This window comes from Epargyreus clarus, unplaced genomic scaffold (genome assembly GCF_041222505.1).
Source record: "Epargyreus clarus isolate Ecla_fem2 unplaced genomic scaffold, WU_Ecla_fem_2.2 ptg000024l, whole genome shotgun sequence".
NCBI lineage: Eukaryota > Metazoa > Arthropoda > Insecta > Lepidoptera > Hesperiidae > Epargyreus > Epargyreus clarus.
Genome location: NW_027332231.1, coordinates 8,714,185 through 8,737,797, shown reverse-complemented (window position 1 = coordinate 8,737,797; position 23,613 = coordinate 8,714,185). Strand labels below are relative to the sequence as shown.

The following is a 23,613-nucleotide window of genomic DNA, read 5'->3' as shown; positions in this document are numbered from 1 at the left end:
TGTTATGGATATGTGGTGCATTGGTCTTTAATGAGTAACTTTGAAAAGTTTTCTTATTTTATCTTATGGAGGATACGTCACATGATACGCATTGGGAAGGAGGAGAAACTTCAAACTTTATGACAGCTAATTTTATTTAAAATCGAAAGGTAACTAAAAGTAACACTAGTAACTAAAAGTAATACTAATTTGTGATACTAGTATCGATTATCTCTCAGGAAGATATCTCAATGATGAATTTAGAAGGGTGTGGCAAGAATAATTTAGCCCAAAACTTATATTTGTAGAGTTCACGACCTACTCTTAGAGTATTTTAAATTAGAAAGCTAAATTTTGGATACCTGGGTTCTAGTAGAAGTAGACTCTAGTACAACTCTACTCTAAGCCACTATCTATAAGAAAAAAATATTTGAGCCTGACCCACGCCCAGACGATATTGCGCCATTGCCCATTACATGCGACTCTAAGCTACTACCAATCTATAGGAAATAATAATAATCTATGTATTTTCCTGACTCACTGAAGTACGTATCGCGTCTAAACTAAAGCTTAGTGAAGGGCATCGATGAGATACCGCTTGCTTCGTGCTACTTCAACTGGGCAACGGCTACTCCCAGACGATATTGCGCCATTGCCCATTGCCCATTACATTATGCGTAATGGACGGCAGGCAGCTGTTTTCAGTTGTTTATAGCCAGTAACATATTTTTACGACATAATTGTCGATTTATGTATGTATGTATGTTTAAGTCGGTGATCGATACACTTCCTTCTACGGATATATCACACATCTAAACAGATTCAAAAGTTTTTGTCGGCTAAATATGCATGCTAATGTTGTCTAGGTGTGTCGTTGTTAAGAGCTGAAGTGTAAGTTTTGATGGCGTAAGTCAGTCTGCTACTAATGCTTCGAACTTAAGTTTACGCATAGCAACAAGCAGTTTATCACTTTAGTACTTAGGTACATACTAGTTTTAAATTTGCAAATCGATCACTTTCATGCGATAGTTATCTTAGACCGTTATCGTCAAAAACCCGGATTCGAGATGTTTTGAGTCATCTTGTCTGTCAATATCTGCTATTCGCAGTTTAACTCGTATATAGCAAAGCGCTTTGTTAAATGGCATATTGGGGCAATTTAATTTTTGTAGCCTGCAAAATTTAAAATTTCTCCTATAAATTTCTTACCTTGGTTGGCTATCATGTGAAGCCTAATGGTTTTGATGGCTTTGGAGGTCTTTTGTAGTCCGTCAACATGATAATACTTTGGTGAGCTCGCTCTCGTATATAGCTACGTATTTAAAAGCTATTTTGTTTTGACACAGGCCAAGAATTAAATCTTTGGTTTTGATGTTTTTTATGGATTTTATATGTGCTTTTCGCAACCAACCAAAAACTTTACATCAATGTTATCTTGATTCGCTAACGTCTGAGATTGATTTAGGTCTAGTAGTAGGTATTTCGGAACGTTATTCGCATATAGAGAACCAAGTGGCAGCATCCTAAATGGAGAACTGGAGAATAATATGAAACAAATAAACCTGACATAGAAAAACAAAGACCGAGTGTGCCTGTGCTATTTCGTAGCGCTTCGATATCTCTATTTCAGTCAAGTCGGTTCGACATAGGTTGTGTCATGATCCAAAATTAAAATCCCATTTCCATTTTATTTCTAGAGAGGAACAATAAATGTAGCTGTCCAGGTTTCCAACGATCTTGAAGATTTATCTAATTTTTTGGCTTAGAATATTTTTGTACAAATTATTGAAATCTAGAACAGAAGCTTAAATTTATCATAGAGACGTAATGTTTGCGAACTGAATATATAATAAGGTATAATGGCTCAATGACTAGGTACAGGCACTAGATCTGTTTGATAGGTGGTCTTATGGCGTTACTGTTCCGCATACGCACTCGAGGCGGCTTTCTTCAGAATGAGAAGGAAGAATCTACCACGATGATCAGGTGGGGATGGGTAGGCTTCACATAACCTTGGGGCAAATTATAATTCGCTCGAGATAGAAGAATTGAATGCAATGTTAATTAAAAGTAAGTCTCTACCACACTCTACAAACCAGAACACAACATTAAGCGCTGCTGCTGTTATAAAGTATAATTTGTATCAGCGTTGCAGCCGGAGTTGAACCACAAAGGGTATTATCGCCTTCAATATACTTCAATCTTATATATAAAATTCTTGACCCAATGTTAGTTACCGTCCTCCGAAACGGCTTTACAGATTTTCACCAAATTTTATATGCATATTCAGTAGGTCTGAGAATCGGCTACTATCTATTTTCCATGCCCCTAAGTGATAAGGGTTCACCCTTAACATTTTTTATTTATATGGCAACACAACAACAAACGTTGCTTAGTATTAACTAAGTACTAACTAATATATGTACCTGTATAACAACAGAATGATACCGTCTGAATCGCAATTAGTATCTATCAATGGTGTGCTACGAGAAGCGAGCACTAAGATTATATTTAGCTGATGTTGTTTTCAGCTCGGTTCATTTAAACTTGCTTAGCCAAGTATTATGCAAAGGAGCTGGAGAATATTTTCTAATTGTTATGACGTTATATAATTTAAATATAAACTCCTCTTCTTAATATATATTAAGCTAAGCCAGCACTGTTTTAATTCAGCGCTGTATTCATTATTTTGAAGTTTTCTAGATATATGAAACAGAAAATCATATATTTACACATTCCCTATAAAATATTGCATAATGTATGTATGCTATAAACATGATTTAAAGTAGGTAATTCAGGCGTTGTGTGCTCTGAAGAGAAATGAGAGTGAATGACTTTAGTTATTTACGATGCTTACGAGAACATTCGCGTAGCGCAGCTGCTACAAGGTTCGATGTCTATTATTTTTCTAAGAGTTTGTGTACTCTGTCCTTGTAGTTTCGGGACCTGTACCGTTACCAGGAGATTTTACGTTTTGACAAATATAACTTTTTTGGTATTCGTTTACGTATTTGCCCATACAAATTCCAATCAGCGCCTCTAGCGGATTGTGTAAGAACTTGGAAATAGTATGGGCCAATACGTAAACAGATACCAAAACAGTCATATTTCTCAAAACGTAAAAACGCATGGTAAGGGTACAGAACCGGGCTATGGTATCCCCTGCCTGTCGTAAGATGCGACTAAAAGGGGCTTCCGGGCTTGCGGGCGGCAAGAGTGGGAGCTCAAACCGCCCGGACAGCGACCCCGAGAAGGACGGCGGTATGTGTGGTCCCATACCGTAGTCTACATCAAACGGTGTGGCGAGCGTCAAGCTCACCTGGGCCCGCTCACCGGAGCCCGACGGGGAAACGCACTAAGAGAACTCGAGTTGCGTTCCTCTGGAGATCCCGGAGTCATTTACACAGCGCCGAGGACAGCCACCTGTGTCTAACTCTGTGTCGCTTCCACGGCACCGGATACCTTTCGAAGGTTCCCCCCCCCTTCGAAAACAAAAAAAAGATCTTTGTGTACTCATAATTATGTACTCGTATGTTCATGGAATATACGACACTGGGCTTGTGGTATCAGTAAAGCATTATCAAGGGCCACCGTGTCGACCCGGTCAAAGTTGATTTGAACTGAATATTATGTAAAAGTGACTGTATCGAATTTCTAGAGTAGTCTTAAGAGTCTCGAGTATAATTTTTATTAATAATCAATCTATCTAATGTTTCGCCTACCAGGGATCGACACTTGACAATTTCTTTATCTTAGATATAATCAAATTTAGATCTTTGGCAAGAAAATATAGATTGGTTACAGATAACGGACATCAACGATGATAACTTAGAACTAACGCAAAACAACTACAATAATTATGACAATGCTTCTCAATATTACTCTTCCTCAGAATAGTTCATTACATTTAAATAAATAAATAAGTTTTCTACACTCACAGCCCCACACTAGGATTCCCTGAATCGTGAACGCCATGGACACACACATACACACGGATACACAAACACCCAGACCCAGAACAGATATCTAAATTCATCATTCAAATGTCTATCTGGCCGGGGATCGAACCCGGAACCCTTTGGCCGTCAGACCGGCATGGTGACCGCTCCGCCACGCGGGTCTTGGCCAAATATTCGACAACTGTAACAAAAAATCAACGAACACGTGTAAGATTATAAAACTGTTGATAAACGTGTCATGAGATGACGATGACTTCGCACCGCTTTAGTTATTCAATAACCGAGGCCACCTGTTCACAGTAAAACAGAATATTAAACCGGTAATCTATATTATATGGAAGGTCAGACTATTTCGGAGCTGCGGATAGAATCGATTTTAGTGGATTAAGATGATGTTTTATAGACAACTGTTAAACGACTTAAAAGGGGTGATCATAGATGACTTGTGTTAGTTTCAATCTACAAAAGCATCGACAGCCAATGTCCATTTCTTTCCAAATAAATAAAATTGGTACGTGTATGATATCAATAGGTTATTATCTACACTAAAACGTAAAAAAAAAACTAGTTACTCGTACATATTAAAAAAATATTAACACTTAATTCCTATCTCAGGTCGGCCACAGATGCGCTGGAACGCCTCGGAAAAGTATATCTCCCTTACCACACCCTTCAAACCAGAACACAGCAACGCTTAAAACTGCTGTTATTTGACGACTATTTGACGCTAAGGGTCCCGGGTTCGATTCCCGGCCAGGCAGACATCTAAATAATGAATTTAGATTTCTGTTTGTGGGTCTGGGTGTTTGTGTATTTGTCTATGTGTGTGTCCATGGCACCCACGACACAGGGAAACCTAGTGTGGGGCTGTGAGTGTAGAAAGTACTAAAAAAGTGTTATTAGGCTGGAATAGGTGTGGCGGTAGTATCGCCAGAGTCGGACCATTATGGATTCTACCACCTTTGCTACTAACAATAAATCTAAGCCACATTTACCCTTAAAACAACTTAATTTAGACACTTACTCCATAACGATGTAGTAGCTATACTTAACACAGTAAAAGCGAATCCAATTTATGTTTTCTGTCTGTCTACGTTTGTCTTTACACAAAGCGTAAGTTTGAAATCAACGAGATGGAAAGGAAATTGTGTTAAAGTCTGTGTAGATGATATTATATATTTTGTACTTTAGAAACTTGCTACAATTACAGAAAATATCGTACTTTAAAGTATGTGAACGCACATATAAAGCTATGTTCACACCAAAAATCAAAATAGTCGTCATAAATCGTCACCGCCCAATCATATTAGACCCACATCTGGGTACGGGTCTCCTTATAGAGTAAAAACGGTTAAGGGTTAACATACACCTGAGAACTTTTATAAAAACTTGCAGGCGTGCAGGTTCCCCACAATGTCCTTCCGCATTTAAGCATTCTAAGACTTGAACCTCGGATCTCTTTACTGACTCTTTACGGACTGCTTAGTAACATAAATCTATCTTATACTAACATACTAACCTCAATTTGTGGTCACGAAACCCAACAATCAATGTGCATGATCCGTAAAACCTTCATTTATTATTCGCGTACGTACCTACTCCTCTTATTAACTTCTGCGAGCACTTGGCAGCCCTACCTGCTATCGATTTCATGCTTCGATAGATTGACGTGACATTCTGAGAAAAGATTCGATTATTTTTTTCATTTGCCGCCGGTGAGACGAACTGTTTTATTTACTCAGCCCTGGGAAGCTTAACAATCATCTTAAAAGCACTGTTGACTTGAACCTATCATGAGAGCTTTTGTTGGAACTTCGATGTGGCAGAGGGAATTATTGTTTAGAGCATAGACAAGTAAATGATATATACTAATTTTATTTGTCTTATTTAACTTACTAAGAACATATGCAGTACATATGATTAAATTCTATAGTCGCTAGTTGGCAAACGTTGTGTTGCCATATCAATAAAAAATGTTAAGGGTGAATAATCCTTATCACTTAGGGGTATGAAAAATAGATAGTAGCCGATTCTCAGACCTACTGAATATGCATATAAAATTTGGAGAAAATCGATAAAGCCGTTTCGGAGGAGTACGGTAACTAACATTGTGACACAAGAATTATATATATAAGATTAATCTGTAGAGTTTTACAAAAACAAATATTTATTTTCATGGTGCGGTATCCAAAGGGCAAAAATGGAACCCTATTACTAAGCCGCCGCTGTTTGTCCGTCTGTCACAGGGCTCTATCTCTGGAACCGTAATAGATAGACACTTGAAATTTTGCGGTGACATTTTTCGCTTTATCTATTGAACCGTAATAGATAGACAGTTCAAAATTTCACAATGCATTCACTTCTATGGCTGCTATAATAACAAACAAAAAAACAAATGAAAATTTGGTGGCACTGAAGCTTCCGTGTGCGAGTTTGACACACAATTAGCCAATTTTTTTTAAAGTATTCTTGATGATATGACTCTGACTTGATAATTTCTATTATCTGTGAATCACTATAAGATACAGACAAGTACATAAGGACACAATCATTGTGTTAGTTATAGCAATCATCATACCTATATCATATACTTATAATACCTAAGACAACAACAATAAATATTTTAATTTTAATCAGCACCACATTCTCGCACTGAAGCAAGTATTAAATTTTAAAAATAAATTTTAAATATATTTTCCTCATGTCGTTTTCAATATCAAACACGCCCGTCAACAATACTCTGCGCTGCTTTGAATTTAAAATACGTTCAGAGAAATGTGTTGCCGAAACTTCATTGTCGATCAAATAACGTCTGAATAACAACGCTATTCGAAAACAAAGACTTTTGTAGGGCTTCATAAAACGTCTTTAAATACCGTGTTGAAGGGATGTGACATGTGACTGACAAAAATCGATTAGTTAATAATCGATTTTTCTTTCTTGAAAATAAATCGACGAATGTAAAATCGGTCATGTTAGAAATAGTAAAATAATATTAGATTGTTGAAACTGAATTTAAATTAGTTCCTAAAATTTGACGGGACGAAAACCTTACCGATCGCTTTCCTAAAATTATGGATTAAATTCGTTTTGTAAGTATAATTGATTATTTCTATTTCGAAACTCGATTATTACAAAAAAATCGATTTTTACACCAAACGATTAATTTTCACATCCCTACCGTTTTGCCGAAGTAAAATGTTGAACAAGAATAATAATTCCGGGCTTCCTGACGTATCCAAAAGCACCCCTGCCCTCCGTGTCGGGAGGATTTGTTGAAATTGGATAATGTTTTGTTTCTTTACAACAAAGGAACGCGAAATCAATTTTACTGTGAATAAAAACAAAGTTATGCTAACAATGCGGTCGTGAAAACTTTTAAGGGGCGCTTTTAGTGGTGAAAGACTTCGGGATTTTCTACCTATTTCTGTCTTATTGTATTTTCTTTGGGAAATTTAATTAGGGAACGAGCATTGAGTACACTTGTAAACTGACTCCTGCTTAGTCGTTATAGCTGTGTGATGTGCATTACAACTTAGTCTTCAGGGACGATTCCTAATATCTGCTAAATTGATTGCCATGGTGTCCTTTTAAACAGCAGTTTATACAATACAAGGCAGAAATAGGCCCCGTTGAAAATGAATTATGAAGAGTTCTTCCACCTTTTTTAGATTTTTATGCTATTGTGTTCAATAAGGCAGAATTATTTATATAAATCAATCCACTTTTTTCATATGAAGTCAAATATATTGCAGCAGCAAAAGCATAGTGGTTGTTCAAGTTATGCGTATTAGAACCAAGTTACACATGCTATAAGGGAGAAAGAAAACATTGCGGAAGAACCTAGTTACCTATGCCTGAGAGTTGTTCATAAAAAGTTTTCAAAATAGTATGAAGCCTTTTAATTATCAGTTGGATCGCGCGGTGGACTATGACCTTATCCTTCTAACTCTAAAACTTCGAGCCTAGAATTAGGAGGATTGAATCCGACGACGATTCGATTCAATTTTTTTTTTTGTTTACAGACAGGTGTCCATGAACTGTATCGACAATTTGACATAACATGGATTGCATGGCCATTAGCGGCATACATCACGACAAAATAACATCAGTAACATGATGACATATTAATTAGGGTATTCTTACCGAATGAGAAAGTATGCGTGTGTTACGTGATATCAATGCGTGATTTCTGTGATAAATTGGATTTTTAATGCGTTAGCGACACCAACAAACACGCATTATGTTTGATGGTAATTGGTGGTGATAATTAACATATGTGTTTTAATAGGAGTAGCTGACGGCCATGCAATCCACTTGATGGTATGTGAGTATTCTCGCTCATGAACATCCGTAATCAATCCCAGATAAGATTTGATTCTTACTTGAGGTTGGCACAGATGCACTAACCTTGAGGACTAAGCTAGGATGTCGCGTAAAATATTTCTCGCTTTCCCTTCAAACCAAAACACAGCAGCGTTTAATACAGCTGTTATTAGGCAGAAATACGTGTGGCGGTGGTGCCGCTGGATTCGGGGTATATAGGTTTCAACCACTTTTAAACATGCTTTATATTAACAAAAGTGTGAATTTTCATTTCCACTCAATATACATACAAATAAGCGGCTTTGATACTCTGCTTTTCAATCAGAGTAATATTAAAAATATATAAAAATAACATCTATTTGGTTGAGTCCGCAAGACTCGAAAAAAAGAGGATCGACTCGAAATGTTTACGCAACATTGCATTTTGTTATAATAGATTTATTTTACTTTGTTATACCGAAGTTCCCATGGGAAATATGTGATAGAGTGGCGTGGCCGGGTTTATATGGTTAAAAATAATAAAATTATATGTCCGTCTATATATGTAGTATCAGCAGTGATTATTATTGGTTGAAACTCTCATTCAAAGTTATTTATGTTTTAGACATTAATTATCACTTGCTTAATAAACAGTGAAGGTAACATTGTAAGGACACCTGCACATCTGAGAGTTCTTTCCAAAATTGTTTGCAAAGTTGTGTGACGTCTACCAATTAGATCGTGGCCAGCGCGGTTTTCTATGACCTAAAACCTAAGTTTGAGATGAGACCCTTACCCAGTATCAGAACAATAATGGATTGACGATGACGGTGATAGAAAAAATGTGTGACATTGATGCTATAAACTTAATAATTACTGATTTTTAAGTTTATAGCATCAATGTCACACATTACTTAGTAATTACTGATTTTTTTGACAACGTAGACAAAACAAAGTATTCTTCGAACATAATTTGTACATTTAGGTACGTCAATCTACACATCGTATAACTCTTCGTAGTAAAAGTACGAAAGGACGAACGAAAGTTGATAACTAACATAATTAAGTGAAGCACAATATCTTTGTAATACGATATTCCCTTGTTCCGACCCGTTGTGGGCTGCCTTTTATGTAGAAAATATGTAGACGACGCATAATTTAATTGAATAAATGAATTTTCATACAAATTGATGGGGTAAAACTGTTTATTGTAATTAGGTTTTAGTTTGCCACGTTGTGTGCTTTAAGACATTAAAATTATAATACTCGTATTATAATACTAGTTTTAGACTTTTATATACTGTATATAAAAAGAAAAACACAATTAGACTGCTTAAAAAAGAGTAATGTAGACTACGCCACTCCTATAATTAATACGAATTTAACCACCAAAAAAATCTGTGTTCAAATCCGACAAGCCATTTGGGCTGTAGCATAAAAAATTAGACAAATATAGACGCTAGATAAACATTACCTTCCGCAGTCACTTAAAAATAGTAGTTGAGACTAAATTAACATATTCGCACTGATAACTTGATTTAATTTGTTTATTTTTATGTTGATGTAAATTTTGCATGAAAATTTTAACCCGAAAATACTTCGTATTTTTGCGAAAACCTTGCAAAATGTTAGTACGAATGAGATTCGCATGTATTCATTTTATAAACCCTTAAACGAGTAACTTTAGATAAACATGAGCTTAATTTAGGCCCTCATTAACATAAAACATAGTACAGAATTACAGACCCCTTAGCAACATTATGAAATTATTCCAAGTATACTAATTGGCGAAACATTCGCTCACTTGACTTTGTTTCTATCCAGAAATGAGAAAACGTGGCCAAATTATTATAATTTTGAAGAAAACAAACGTTCTCGTAATTGGAGTAGGCACTAGAATTACCTACTCATTATATTCGCCCATATTGAAAACAAAGTAACTTTATAAAGGTTTTTTTATTATATGGTATATTTTTAATTTGAAGTATCTCTATAGGGTATTATTTGGGAGCAGACTACGACATCGCTTCTAATACTGTTTAAAATTATAGTGCTAACGCTATTAAATTTAGTTGTAAACAATTTCAGGGGATTAGATCCAGGATAAAATACACGAATCACACATAAAATACACACATCGTCAGCGACCGTCCGAGATTGTCAGTAACCGTCTGCGTCTATTAGCAACCATCAGCGACTGTCAGCAAACGTCGCTGACTACCATTGTCTTACGCTTATCGTCAACGACGTCATCGTCGTCATAAACTGTCGCTCGTGTGTTACCTCACTGTCGCTCATGTGTTCTCACGTGAATCTCACGTTTGTCAAGTGCCTCTTGTTCACATTTGTATGACAGTTTTCGGGTGTGACTAATTCTGATTTGGCAAATAAAGTCATGATCTATATAAGTATACAAAAGCGAAAAGATACTCACGTTTAAAACGTATTAATCAAGGTTTTGACTAAACTACTGAAGCTAGAATCATGAAATTTGAAATATAGCTTAACTGTCGTACGAGACTAAAGGGAGACTTCTGGAGTTGCGGGCGGCAAGAATGGGAGCTCTAACCGCCCAGCCAGCGACCCTGGAAAGAACCACTGTATGTAAGGCCCCATATAATATGGACGGTACCTATGGAATAGTGTAAATAATAATTATTGTATCCTTTATGAAACTTATATTTTTTAAGAAAGTTTCATTACAGTCCACTAATTAGAGTTTTGGTGTATGTTTCTGAAGAAAGCTTGACCAATTTAGGTACACAGTGACGAAAAAAAAGCTTTTAGTAATTAAATATTAATGCTACTTTATCGTTAAAATTGTTAAAGGTACAAATTTACGATTACAGTTATTTGTATGTCATATCATATTTTTTTATGCGGGCGAAGCCGCGGCTTCTGCTAGTCATTGTTATAAACAACCAAACACGTTAAACTCAAGCACATGTATCATTTGCTACAAATGATTTTTTAATGTTAATTCAAAACAAATGTGTAGTATTTTTTGTATTCGATCTTACAGACGGTCTAAACTTAAAGTCCGAAAGACCGATGTGAACCCACTTGTATAAAATAGCGAAGCCGAATAAATGCGGGCAGACATGTAGTCTGCGTAAACTAAAGGAAGGGTTGGAATCCCTCAATTACCTACAGTAAATATTTACGCTAGAAACAAGACGTCTGTTCTACAATACATAGAGAAATATACATACTAGTTTTAGCTAAATTCGATCGTAATCATTAAAGAAAATTTGGGTACTTCTTATTGTGAAGGGCTCATCAATTGCATAATACAACAAAAGAGGATATCAGTTAAAAAGAAAAGAAATGAAGTTTACTGTTTACGTTGAAGTTCGCTTAATTAGTCCAAATGTATCATACCTTTGTTTTGCAGACTGTCACTAAATATCGTTAATAATCCTGAAAATAAAAAAAATCGCTAGACATACATAAAAAATATATATTTATATATGTCGAATGTCGAAGGCAATGATAGCCTAGTGGTTAAGATACTCGACCTCTCGATCGAGGGATCCAAGGTACAAATCCCAGACATGCACCTCTAATTTTGCAAATTTATGTGCGTATTAGAAATTAATCATCACTTGCTAAACGGTGAAGGAAAACATCGTGAGGAAACCTGCAGATTTGTAAAAATAAAAATTCAAGGGTATGTGAAGTCTACCAATATGCACTTGGCCAGCGTGGTGGACTATGGCCTAAACCTTCTCATTCTAAGAGGAGACCCGTGCCCAGCAGTGGAACAGTGATGGGTTGATGATGATGTCAAATAGATAACCTCTCTTCTTCACATCACTAAACTGACGCATCGCTACTATTTTGAAATTACAGCCGTTAGCGTTAGACATGACCTTAGTCAAAGACAAACTTAGACACGAAATAAACAAACCTAAGGCCATTACTATTTCCATTCTGCGAGACGACGCGTAACAAATACAATAAAGGGTAAATGTAAAACAAAATTGTTGTTTTCTTTCCATAGAGAACGGAATAAAAAATAAAGAAAATAAAGTTATACGTTATTAGGTAGTTACCTAAAGGGCAACCTAAGAGGACTCCGGTTGAGTTCCATTGGGGATCCCGGAGTCCTCTATGGTCACCGGGAGGGTATTAGTTCAGTAAAAGTCCCACAAAACAAAGGTGGTAGAACCCTTTGTGGTTCGACTCCGGCGGCACCACCGTCACACCTATTTCTACCTAATAACAGCAGTGTTAAGCGCTGCTGTGTTCCGGTTTGAAGGGTGTGGTAAGGGAGACAGACTTTTCCGAGGCGTTCCAGCTTAGTCCTCAGGGGTAGCGGCGCATTTGTGGCCGACCTCAGGTAGGAATATCTAATCCTATCTGGGGTTGATTACAGATGTCCATGGGCGGCAGTAGCCACTTACCATCAGGTGGACTGCATGCTCGTCTGCTACTCTTATATTATAAAAAAAAAAAAAAAAAAAAAAAAAAACATAGTTTGAAGGTTCTCGTCAACAAAATAAAGGAACGAGTAGTACTAAATAGTTTTTATGGCTGTTTGTAAATTATCAATCTATGCAATGCGTACTAAGTTTTTCCAAATTTTCCCTACCAAGATCGACTTTCGACCATTTCTTCATACTATACATTTTTATGTTTGTTAAGCAAAAGTTGCATAAATTGATTATTAATACGATGTGTTAGATTATTACCAAAAATCAGAATCTCTAGAGTATTTAAACATGATTTAAACGGGGTACAGCTCGTATTAATTAAAGCAGGGATCTGTGTGTTGGTAACGTTAGGGAGCGACAGCGCATGACGATGCGTGGCTCGCACACTACACTGCACGTAAATTGTACACACAAGTGAGATGAAACTTATCACTAATATTATAAAGAGGAAAACTTTGTTTGTTTGTTTGGTTGTAATGAGTAGGCTCAAAAACTACTGGACCGATTTTAAAAATTCTTTCACCATTCGAAAGCTACAATATCCACGAGTAGCATAGGCTATATTTTATATGAAATATATTTGATAAATAGATTTTGAGGCGGTACAAAGTTTGCCGCGTCAGCGAGTACTGTATAAAGATGCATTTGTAATAGCTAACGAATTATCCCAAATACACATAATTTTTATATAGTGGCTACCATGGAACAGAAAAATGGTGGCTACATAATAATTGTATACATGTTAGATTTATGATAGATATAATAATCAAGAAATTCGACTTGCTTTAAAAAGAAAATTATCTTTTTAAATATTTTTTTTGTAAATTTAATTACAAACTATGTATATCAATCTACAAAGAATGCTTACCAGAAAGAAAGTGGTTACCTCAAGTTTTAGTCATTTGCACCACCGAATCAGACGAATTGCCAGTGCATTTTTACTATGGCTAGATTTTTTGAAAAATTCGTTTTCTTTCCTTTTACAAATTCCGTCGCGTCTTATCTTACTTGGTAGACACGGATGGTATGCAAGCCACATTAGCTTTGTCCACATGTAGCGGACAGGTCGCCACGACAAACAAGTTTCACATTTCTGCTACATATTTAGACGTGAACGGATCAAAGAAGCGTTTAACTTTCAAGGGACTTTGACAGAGGTATTTATGCAGCACTTATCTAAAACTCAAATTATGAGGTTAACATATTACATTTCTAACACTATTTTGGTAATCTGTTCATTAATAAGTTTCTTAATTAATACACTTTTTAGAAAAACTTTTGTTATTTTTCACATACTTGTAGGAATATTTTTAGTAAAAGGACAATGCCCATGAAAGTATGGACCGCCGTCCAGAGTTGCATCAAATTGAAACTTGTTGTGGACGATGTTTAATTAACCAAATACTACCACCAATAATTATTTTTTAGATCAGCACCCGGGTTCTGAATTTATTTACCGAAATGTTACATAACCTAAAAATCGAAAATATCCGACGATAGATTGATGGTCGGTTTTAACTGATAGTAGGTACCTATAATGTAGTTCGATTAACATATTCCATTTACTTTTAAAGGTAGTAGGTAAAAAAACCCAAAATAATCCTAAAAACCTAAAATAATCAATTCCGAGTATAAAATACCGCCATTTTAATTTTTAAGCACAACAAATCAACATTTCGTCTTATTTTATCTTAAATGGAATCCCCTCTTCAAAGAAACTATTCTGATCGACAAACTATGTAAAAAATCAAAAAAATAATTTTAATATTACTTTCATTTTGACGCATGAGAAAAATCAGTACCAAGAATGGGCATTCTCCTTTAGCACCAAATGATAAATCGCCATCGTAGCCTGCAGACATTTGCAACACCAGAATAATTGACATAGATTTGCCAGCTTTGGTACCTGATTTTAGGGAGGTAGGTATACAAATACATTTACTTGTAATTTTTTTGAAAAATTCACTTAATCTTTTGCAAATTCTCTCGCGTCTTGTAGCATGACTTTAAGGGACTTTGACTGATGTATTTATGCAGCACTTATTTTAAATTCAAATTGGAATTCATAATGAATGATGATGAAACAGGCACGATATGCTTGCTTTGTTTTAATTTGATTATATTATTTCTTAATGACGACCCTTTGTACTTTGTAAATCTCAGGTAAAGTTCTTGATTCTAAAATAAATAATTTTGGCCAAGTACGACTCTCTCTCACACGGTAAATTCCGTACCACAAAATTTTAATTTCTTTTTATTTTTATGTAACTATAGAAGTACCTACATTGTAAAATGTAGTGTCTACATATTATTATTGTTTAATAAATAAACCGAAAAAGAAAAATAGAGCCTTTTTTACAGGCGGAAAGACAGCGGATTCCTATTAATAAGGTTCCGTTTTTAATCTTTGATTATGGAACCCTAAAAATAATTCGCGCTTTCTACTCTTATAGTCACACTAGGATTCAGTTACATAAGTAAAATACTAAAAATATAATAAAAACCACCCTGACACTAAACAAAAATCATAATATGTAGCTGAAGTAGAAATATGGTTCCCAGAAACCCAGGTTCGAACCATTGCTTGTCAGACCGGGATCGTGACCACAGCACTAGGATAGTAAATACACTATAATATTTAAACATATCACTTCCAACATTCATTTATAACCCGAACATAAACCATAAAATGCAACATAAAACGACACGATTAGGGGAGATTTATGTTCAGAAAATTTAAAATTACATTTCTGGGATTGACTTCATCTCGAATCAACCCTCGGGCGAGCACTTCCCTCTCAATATATGAAATAGGGCACTTTTCAATGCATAAAATTTTATTAGGGGTGCGAATCAATAGGCCCGGCTTACTTCTTTAAATATAGCTGCAATATTTACCCTAAATGATTAAATTGTTTGGCGTACTTAATTGTATAGCGCGTAATATTACAAACACATAGATACGTACCTTACTAAATCCAATTTAACACACAAATCAGCAAGACAAACGCACAAATGTTTCCAAATTCGAATATTTACACACACAAATCCAATATGAGCGGGGCATTCACTTATCGTGTCACTTCGAAGTTCGTGCACTGAGCGAAACAGTCCGACCTGCACGGCGGTAGCGGGGCGACTGCACTCTTCACTTGAAGCACTCCCCGCGCGGCTCGCTTCGCTTCTATTCCCCGAGATCAGCTGGCTCCTTCTTACCATTACTAACCGAACTCACTACATTACTCGAATTAAATACCGTCTAAATAAAGGGATATAAAGGCGAGTATCAATTTTATGTTCAGCAATTATCCGACTCCGGAAAACAATTAGACGCTTCGAGACAACTCGAGACGACGACCGAGGTATATAAAATATTCTAAGTGTACGTACAACGTGCTCGTTATTAAGATTTACATCCACAAAGTAACGTAAGAAAGAAAGAATAATGGGGCAAACAAATTGAAATAATAGGCCCGTCCCCTCAGTCATGTGCCCAGGAGCGTTATTTAACAAATGACAATAGAACAGTTTTTCTGTAATGAGTTCATTCTTTATACGAAGTTTGGACAGATTTCGGTACGTTTCATCGTCACGAAGTTATGCATACTTTATTTTAGGTCGGCGTTCTTGGGTTCCATCAATCACTGACTCACGAACGAACCTAACTCGGACCTTCATATAAAAAATGTACGGGATGTCATTATGGGTTTTCTTTTATTTCAGCGCGCCCCAGGTTTTGGGTCAAATCGAAGTTAGAAATAGATTAGAGGGGTCTGAAATCGTTCAATGTTTTACGTGTGGCATTTTCATGTTTGTATACCTCCTCGTATCGTACTCATATGACAAAATGGACTCGGATATAATGAGAACTTTATACAGTTACACTATTTGACCGTTGTTCATCAATCTTAGCATATCTAAATGTGTTTCATAGAAGTATTTTATGCCATCCATTTTATCTTAACTGGCGACGACCAATTGGTCGTTGGTTGGTGGTACCTACTTAACTTATAAATAATCTAAACTCAACCCAAATAAAGTCGCGGTCAGAAGCTAGTATATTATGTTAAATAAACGACCTTCCAACGAAGAATATCATGATAAAACATTAAAACAGTAACATAGATAAAACAGCAATTATATACTTAATCCATCGTTCAAATGACCGAATAAATTAAAAGCGTAATTTAGCGACGTAAGCGCTAAAAATGCCAGGAAAAGTAAAAATATCGCCGTCAGAAAGTGTTCTAAAGGTTGATTTATGAGACATCGGCATCTCCACAAGAAATCTTGTGGCGAAGGAAACGAGTCGGACGGCGGTAGTCACGCAATACACGCATTGACACTTCGTATGGACGAGCAATTACCCGGACATCTGTTGTTTGATGAATATCTTTACAGAGACAAGTGTAATGTGAATACAGTGGTACTTAACCGGTTGACTTACGTATGAGATGACCATTTTAGTTGTCAAAGCTGGCAATGCATCTGATCGGCTTCAGGTAGAACTCCTTTGTGCAGAGGTTACAGATGTCTATAAGGCAGCAGTGAGCCCTTCCCTATAAGCTTGTTTGCCACTTCAATCATATAAAAACAGAATGGAGAATAATACAAGCTACTGATGTTGATGCTAGCAAGGTACTGATGCTAATTGTTATTTTGTTTATGATTATTGTATCTCACCAGGACTTTGATGAAGGAGACGATCATTCTGTCATTACCTGTAAAAAGAGATAATATGTTAATTTATATTCACACAGTATACACATAATACACATAATTTATAGTCCACAGCTAACATTGCACTTGGGTGAAAATATTCTAAATCATGAATTAATCATCGGGAATAGATATAAGTTAGCCAATAAGTTAGAAGTACAGTTAATCGAAATAGGATTTTGAACTACATAAAAAACCTAAAAATTATACATAGAAAATAGTAGTAACCAAAAGCAAAATAAGTATACATGCTAATGTCATTGAAATACGTAGAAGTTTACTATGTAAAGTGGTTACTGTTAGTGATTGATGACTATAATCTACCTAAAAATCATTATTACCTACAAGCTGAACTGTTGGAACTTCTTAAGATCAATTTTAACTTAGTGCTACTACTAACATCCTTTATTAATAATTAACCTATCAAATGTGTTGTCTAACAAAGTCCGACATTCTACAATTCCTGCCTACTAAAAATTCTCACATTCGATCTTTGCTTTACGAAAATCTGATGTATTAAATGGCAAAGGCAGGCAATAACCATACTTAGACAATACCAAAGTCATAACACTAGGATACAAGAACACGAAATTCCTACCTCTGTAACTGTCGATCCCCGCTGTCTTATTAAAGGATTACGAGTAGTCGGGAATTCGGAGTCGGGAATCCGGGAACGAGGAACAATATGGGCGTAATATATTCAATGCCCCGTGATTACGGAAAGTTACAGTAAACGGTGACAACGGAGTGAAATTACGACTCGAAGCAAGTCGTCGGAGCTTTTCATTATCAACTTGGAAATTTAGGTCAGACACGCCAAAGCAAACAAGATCCGGCTGCTCGCGGGGCTTGATGACATTTTTACGTGCACTTACTTTGTCTGGACTTAAACAATTATGGTTTTATAGCAAATGAGCTTGCGATCCAATCAATGGTAAATAGAACCTGCGAACGAGAATAATCAAGATATAACCAACAGGCAGTCCTCGTACTTAAATGTTAGGTTCTCGAAATACGCGACGTAAATCGAAACAACGTAAGTCGAGACATATTTTATCATAATTATGTTTAAATGTAAAACTCAAGGGTTAGGATAGGTTAAGTATCCACACGGACTTAAAATAAAAAAAAAACTGTATTTATAACAAAGGATATACATACTTTATTATCAAAACTAAGTTAAAATAATTATATTGACCTCGCGACAAGTGAATTCTCCTATGCCGGAAATCGAAACAATTGACGTATGCTTAAGGAATAATGTCAAAACTTTGTTCGACATAACTTGAAACGACGTAAATCTAAACGACGTAAGTCGAGGGCTGTCTGTAGATAAATAACATAGAACATGGTCTATGTAAACCACATAACAGATGCCTTGGCACTGCTTGCCTGCCTTGCTGATGGGTTTAGTGTGGTAAGGGCGATTCGAGACTTTCCAGCTTAGTCCTCAGGGATAACGGGATAACTGGGCGACTTCAGGTAGGAATCTAATCTTTTTTGGGGACGATTACAGATATCCAAAGGGGGCTGTAGATACTTACTATCAGGTGGACCTCATTCTCGCCTGTTACTCTTATAATATAAAAAAACTCCAGAAGACTAAGATGGACGCCTCATCTATAAGTTATCCGGCATCCACACATTTCCATCGAAATGCAACTGCTTCGCGCTACAAATTCGTTTGGCAGTGGTACCTTACAGTCGAAAAGTACTTGTACTATCATCTATCTAAGTGCTACAACGAGTATCATTCCACCACCCTTTTCAGTGGAAGCTAGATTCACCGCTAAGCTTTGTTAGTCAAACAATAGGCAACTATTTTGAAGCTTTATTAGAAGGGCGCAACAGGTCGTAAATGCTGCGGTCTTGCTGATATTACATCTCTTTGTTTTCTTAATGCGTAATCTAATAGTGTTCGGTTAAGTTCTCTCATTTCACAAAGTCTTTTAGCCCTTTTGTTTTCATACTTAAAGATTCAAATGCATTGACTGTGACGGCGTCGTAAAGCGAACTAGTGGTGTTAACTGCAGTTGTTGCGGAGCTCCGAAATCATAACCGAAATTAATGGATATCCGAAATAAAAAATCTAATTGCAACCGTAACCGATTTTTACATACAAGTAACTAATAATTTCGGATAAGGGCAAAGTTTAAATGAAACACAGATACAATAGTTCCAAGCGTTACTTTGTAAATAAAATCGAATCATTGCCTATTTGCATTTCCTTTACTTTCACAATTCCTTGAAATTCTAACATCCGTAACTAAAAATCCGGAATATAAGGGATAAACCAATATAATTTTATATCTTTAACCGTATCGAAAACCGATATGTTTTTCATATATCGGTATCCAGATCCGAAATTTTAAATCCGCACATCCCTAGCGCTAAGCGAGTCCCCAGACTGCAGTTTTATCGCGCTTAAGGCGATTAGCTTAGTTTGTCGTGTTAAACGCCCAGACGGTGCTTTGTCGATACCATCACATTCTCCAGTCACACGTGAATCGCACGCACAGTCTTAAGGGCTGTTCAGCGAACGAATTCACGGCACGTGTCCTTTAATTGATCCCCTGTAGTTCTCTATGCACGTATTATACGGTATGGGTCTGAAGAATGCTTTGTGCTCCTAGGAATTGTCAAGCCTTAGTAGTTCAGTTTGTACTACGATTCGTGTTCGTTTTAAATTGTGAGATTATTAATAAATATTGTCAAAAATGTATTTTTGTTAACTTTTTTCATCATGTGATTTATGTTCACACGGACGTTCTTGCCACGGACGTGCAAGATGTGGAATGAACTCCCTTCTGAGGTATTCCCGGAGCGCTATGACATGGGGCTCTTCAAAAAAGGTGTAAAAAGAGCTCTCCTCCAAAGCCGGCGATGCATTGGCGACTCCTCTGGTGTTGCAAATGTTCATAGGCGACGGTGACTGCTTTCCATCAGGTAGCCCGTCTGCCTCATCGTTTAGGTATCATTATAAAAAAAATGTATATCAATTAGTACTAACGGGTTAATTATTAACACAGGACGGATGTGGATGGTGATACAGATATAGGTAAGTGGGGGATATTCTTCTTCGTCGTTTTCTTCATTACTGGAGTGCATGCCGCTTATGGTGAGCCTTGGCGGATAATCAGACAAGAGTCGTATATCTTTGGTGATAGTGCTCTATGTTTCCTACCGTCTGTTTTATCCTCCACAACTAGTGCAATGTGGCCATATTCGGTTAGAATGGAGGAAATATAATTCCGGAATACGGATGTATTCTTTTCGGAATTATATTTTACAGACAGACGTTTCCGGAAATAAGCTGCAGTGAATACTATAATATGCTGGTACGTGATTAATGATCATGATGTAATTCTTTAATATCGAATTTTACTTTTACTTTCGATCAGATATGATATGTCACGTGCCGTCAAGTTTAATGCTCCTTTAAATTCACCAATGATACGTTAATTGCCCGTCAAATTTTATACGGTCACTGCCTTATTCTATCTTAATTACATCAATTTAACTTTTATCTTTAACTTTGACTGACTTGCAACTGAAGCGAAACGCCACATAATCAAAATATATTAAGCAAAAGAACAAATATAAATTGTAGAAAAATATATTGTTTAACGTGAATCTTGTTTTATATCACACTTGGAAAGATTTTTTTCTATGTGACTTTTACTCGGATTTCCTTAATTAAGTGGGATAAGGTCGAAACAATGGCAATTAACATAGATTTAAGAAAGAATAAGCAAGAAAATGATGAATATAATATAAAAAATATTTTGGTGAGAGATTACTGCCTCTTTAGTATAGACGATGAAAAAGATATTATAAAGAATCTGAGTGATAACATTGTAAATTGATTGGAAACAAGACTCACCAGCGATACAACAAAAGCATATAACAATATAAGCATTCTTCAGAGAACTAGATTCATGGCATCATGACGGCATAATATAACTGTGCCAGACGAAACAATGGCGATTAGCATCCATCTCACTCCCATCGACCTAATTGAGCGTTAGCTGTAAAATTGCCTGTTATTTGCAGTGTTATGATATAAGTAATAATAAGCGAAAATTATGATGAATATTACATAGTCTTCCTATATTATAGCTACTTTGGTGAAAGATTAATGCCATTTTAATATTAACTATGAATAAGAATACTACAATTCATTGTAGTATTCTTATTCATAGTTAAGCGAAAACATTGTAAATATATTTGAAACAAGAGATCCATCAGCGCTACGTCAAAAGCATTCGATAGAATAAGCATTCTTCAGAGAACTAGATTCATGGCATTATGACGGCATAATATAACTGTGCCAGTCGAAACAATGGCGATTAGCATCCATCTCACTCCCATCGACCTAATTGAGCGTTAGCTGTAAAATTGCCTGTTATTTGCAGTGTTATGATCCGCGGCGTACCGCAAGGAGTGTTGAACTGTTCTTTAAGATTAAGATCGATTATGTACAGATCCTATCGTGGTTAGCCTTGTGTTAGCTCTTAAGTTGTATACCTACAGTTACTGAAGATCCTATCGTGGTTAGCCTTGTCTCAGCTCTAATGTTGTATACGGTTATTGATGTCATTGTGTTAACGTATTTGATTTGCTTAAGATTTTTATTATCCTTTTTACGTCGTTGCCCTCAATGAAACAAAGGTCAAAGTTTTGCAAAGCTGTCGATGACAGATAAAATAAAACTGTTAAATTAAAATTTTCAGAGAGCTGACAATTTAAAGAGTTGGGTTTAAATGTCAAACGAGTAATATCAATTAAAAACAGACATTTGCAAAAATTATGGATCTTGTGCGCTTAATATAGGTAATAGGTTTATGAATTGCCAAGAGTGGGTACTTCGTATTGGAGTACTTAGTCTCGCCAATAATATAGTTTACGAGCTATCTAAGATGATAGATAAGGTGAATATCTAAAGAATTTAACCTAGAATCTATTTCTGTTCTACGATAAACCTGGGTTAGTTTCTCGTTGGGGAAAGCTGAAATTCCAGCAATTTAAATACATAAATAATAAATACCCAAGCAGTTACAAGAATGATACCTATCCATTTCGGTAGTAAATTAAATATTCTAAGAAAGTGATTAATAGTTGCTTTGGTAACGGGTAATTAAGGACTGACCGTAAAATATAAAATGGAGGTAATAGATAGAAGCTAATAAATTCTAACCACCATTACACTTAATAAAAGATGTAATTAAGTAACTATATTAATTTAGTTAAGTGAGTGCGCGCGAGTGAGTTTGATGAAATTAGAGGTCAGTAAGTAACAAGTCATTGGAAATATATTAATGTAATATAACTTAGCATTTTTTTTTTAATTTTACAACATGTTTGATCCATTAAAAGATAAATATAAAGTACATTCCTCCACAAATAGTCTGAAATTGAAATTGAAAAAATTGAAACTAAAAATTAAATATAGCACCCAAAACTTCTTTTTGTGGCATTGTAAGTATACATTTTATTTTCAATGTAATACTTCTAGTACATCAGCCGCTTGTCAAAAATATTCAAATTCTAATCGTAGATTCAGTTATAAATAAGCTAAATGAAAATACCTGTAAGTTCAATACTATTTTTTGAATACATAATAAACAATATTTTCTTGGGTAAGTAAATACTATAACACAAGTAATATCAATGTTAGTTTAGAATAACATAGTTATCTGAACCATTATTTACATAACAAAATTGGGATCGGGTATTGTTATTACACGAAACTTTTTCGCCGGGGGGTAAATCAATACGCTACTGTTGAAAGACCTCCCCTTTGCTCAGTTAAAATAAACGGAGATTCTCGTAAACATCTCTCGTTCATTTTAACAGATAAGATACATTTATGATGCTTCCAGATATTCTCAAGAATGGTTCTTTATGCTATGGTATTGCTTATGTTGGTGATGGTAATGGGTTTGTAATGATCCTAAATAGATCAGGAACGATATGAGGACGAGCATATATAAGATGTGTGTTGATATCCTAAGGAAAAGCTAAACGATCTGACCCATCAAATGAGAACATAGCAGATTTATACCACTGTTAAGATGCTCATACAAAGCAAAAATTGTTGGGGCAATGTCGTTCGCGTTGTAGTCCATTTACCAAAAAAATATTCCAGAATAAGTACCAATTTTGAAAGTTCGAGTGTATTTTTTAAAGTAACGATGGGTGGTCAAAACATAAAA

The 23,613-nt window shown here is 35.8% G+C and overlaps 1 protein-coding gene across 3 annotated transcripts in view; it reads right to left on the bottom strand.

Annotated features, from left to right (window-relative positions):
• Dg (Dystroglycan) overlaps window positions 1–23,613 on the bottom strand; it is a 162,117-nt gene that overhangs the window by 71,197 nt on the left and 67,307 nt on the right. Inside the window, exon 1 of one of the 3 annotated variants that reach the window (XM_073086684.1) lies at window positions 15,648–15,836. The exons of the other annotated variants lie outside the window; for them this stretch is intronic. The gene's annotated coding sequence lies outside the window, so the exon portion shown is untranslated. Of the gene's footprint in view, window positions 1–15,647; window positions 15,837–23,613 lie in introns of those variants that run through there. 3 annotated transcript variants of the gene reach the window in all.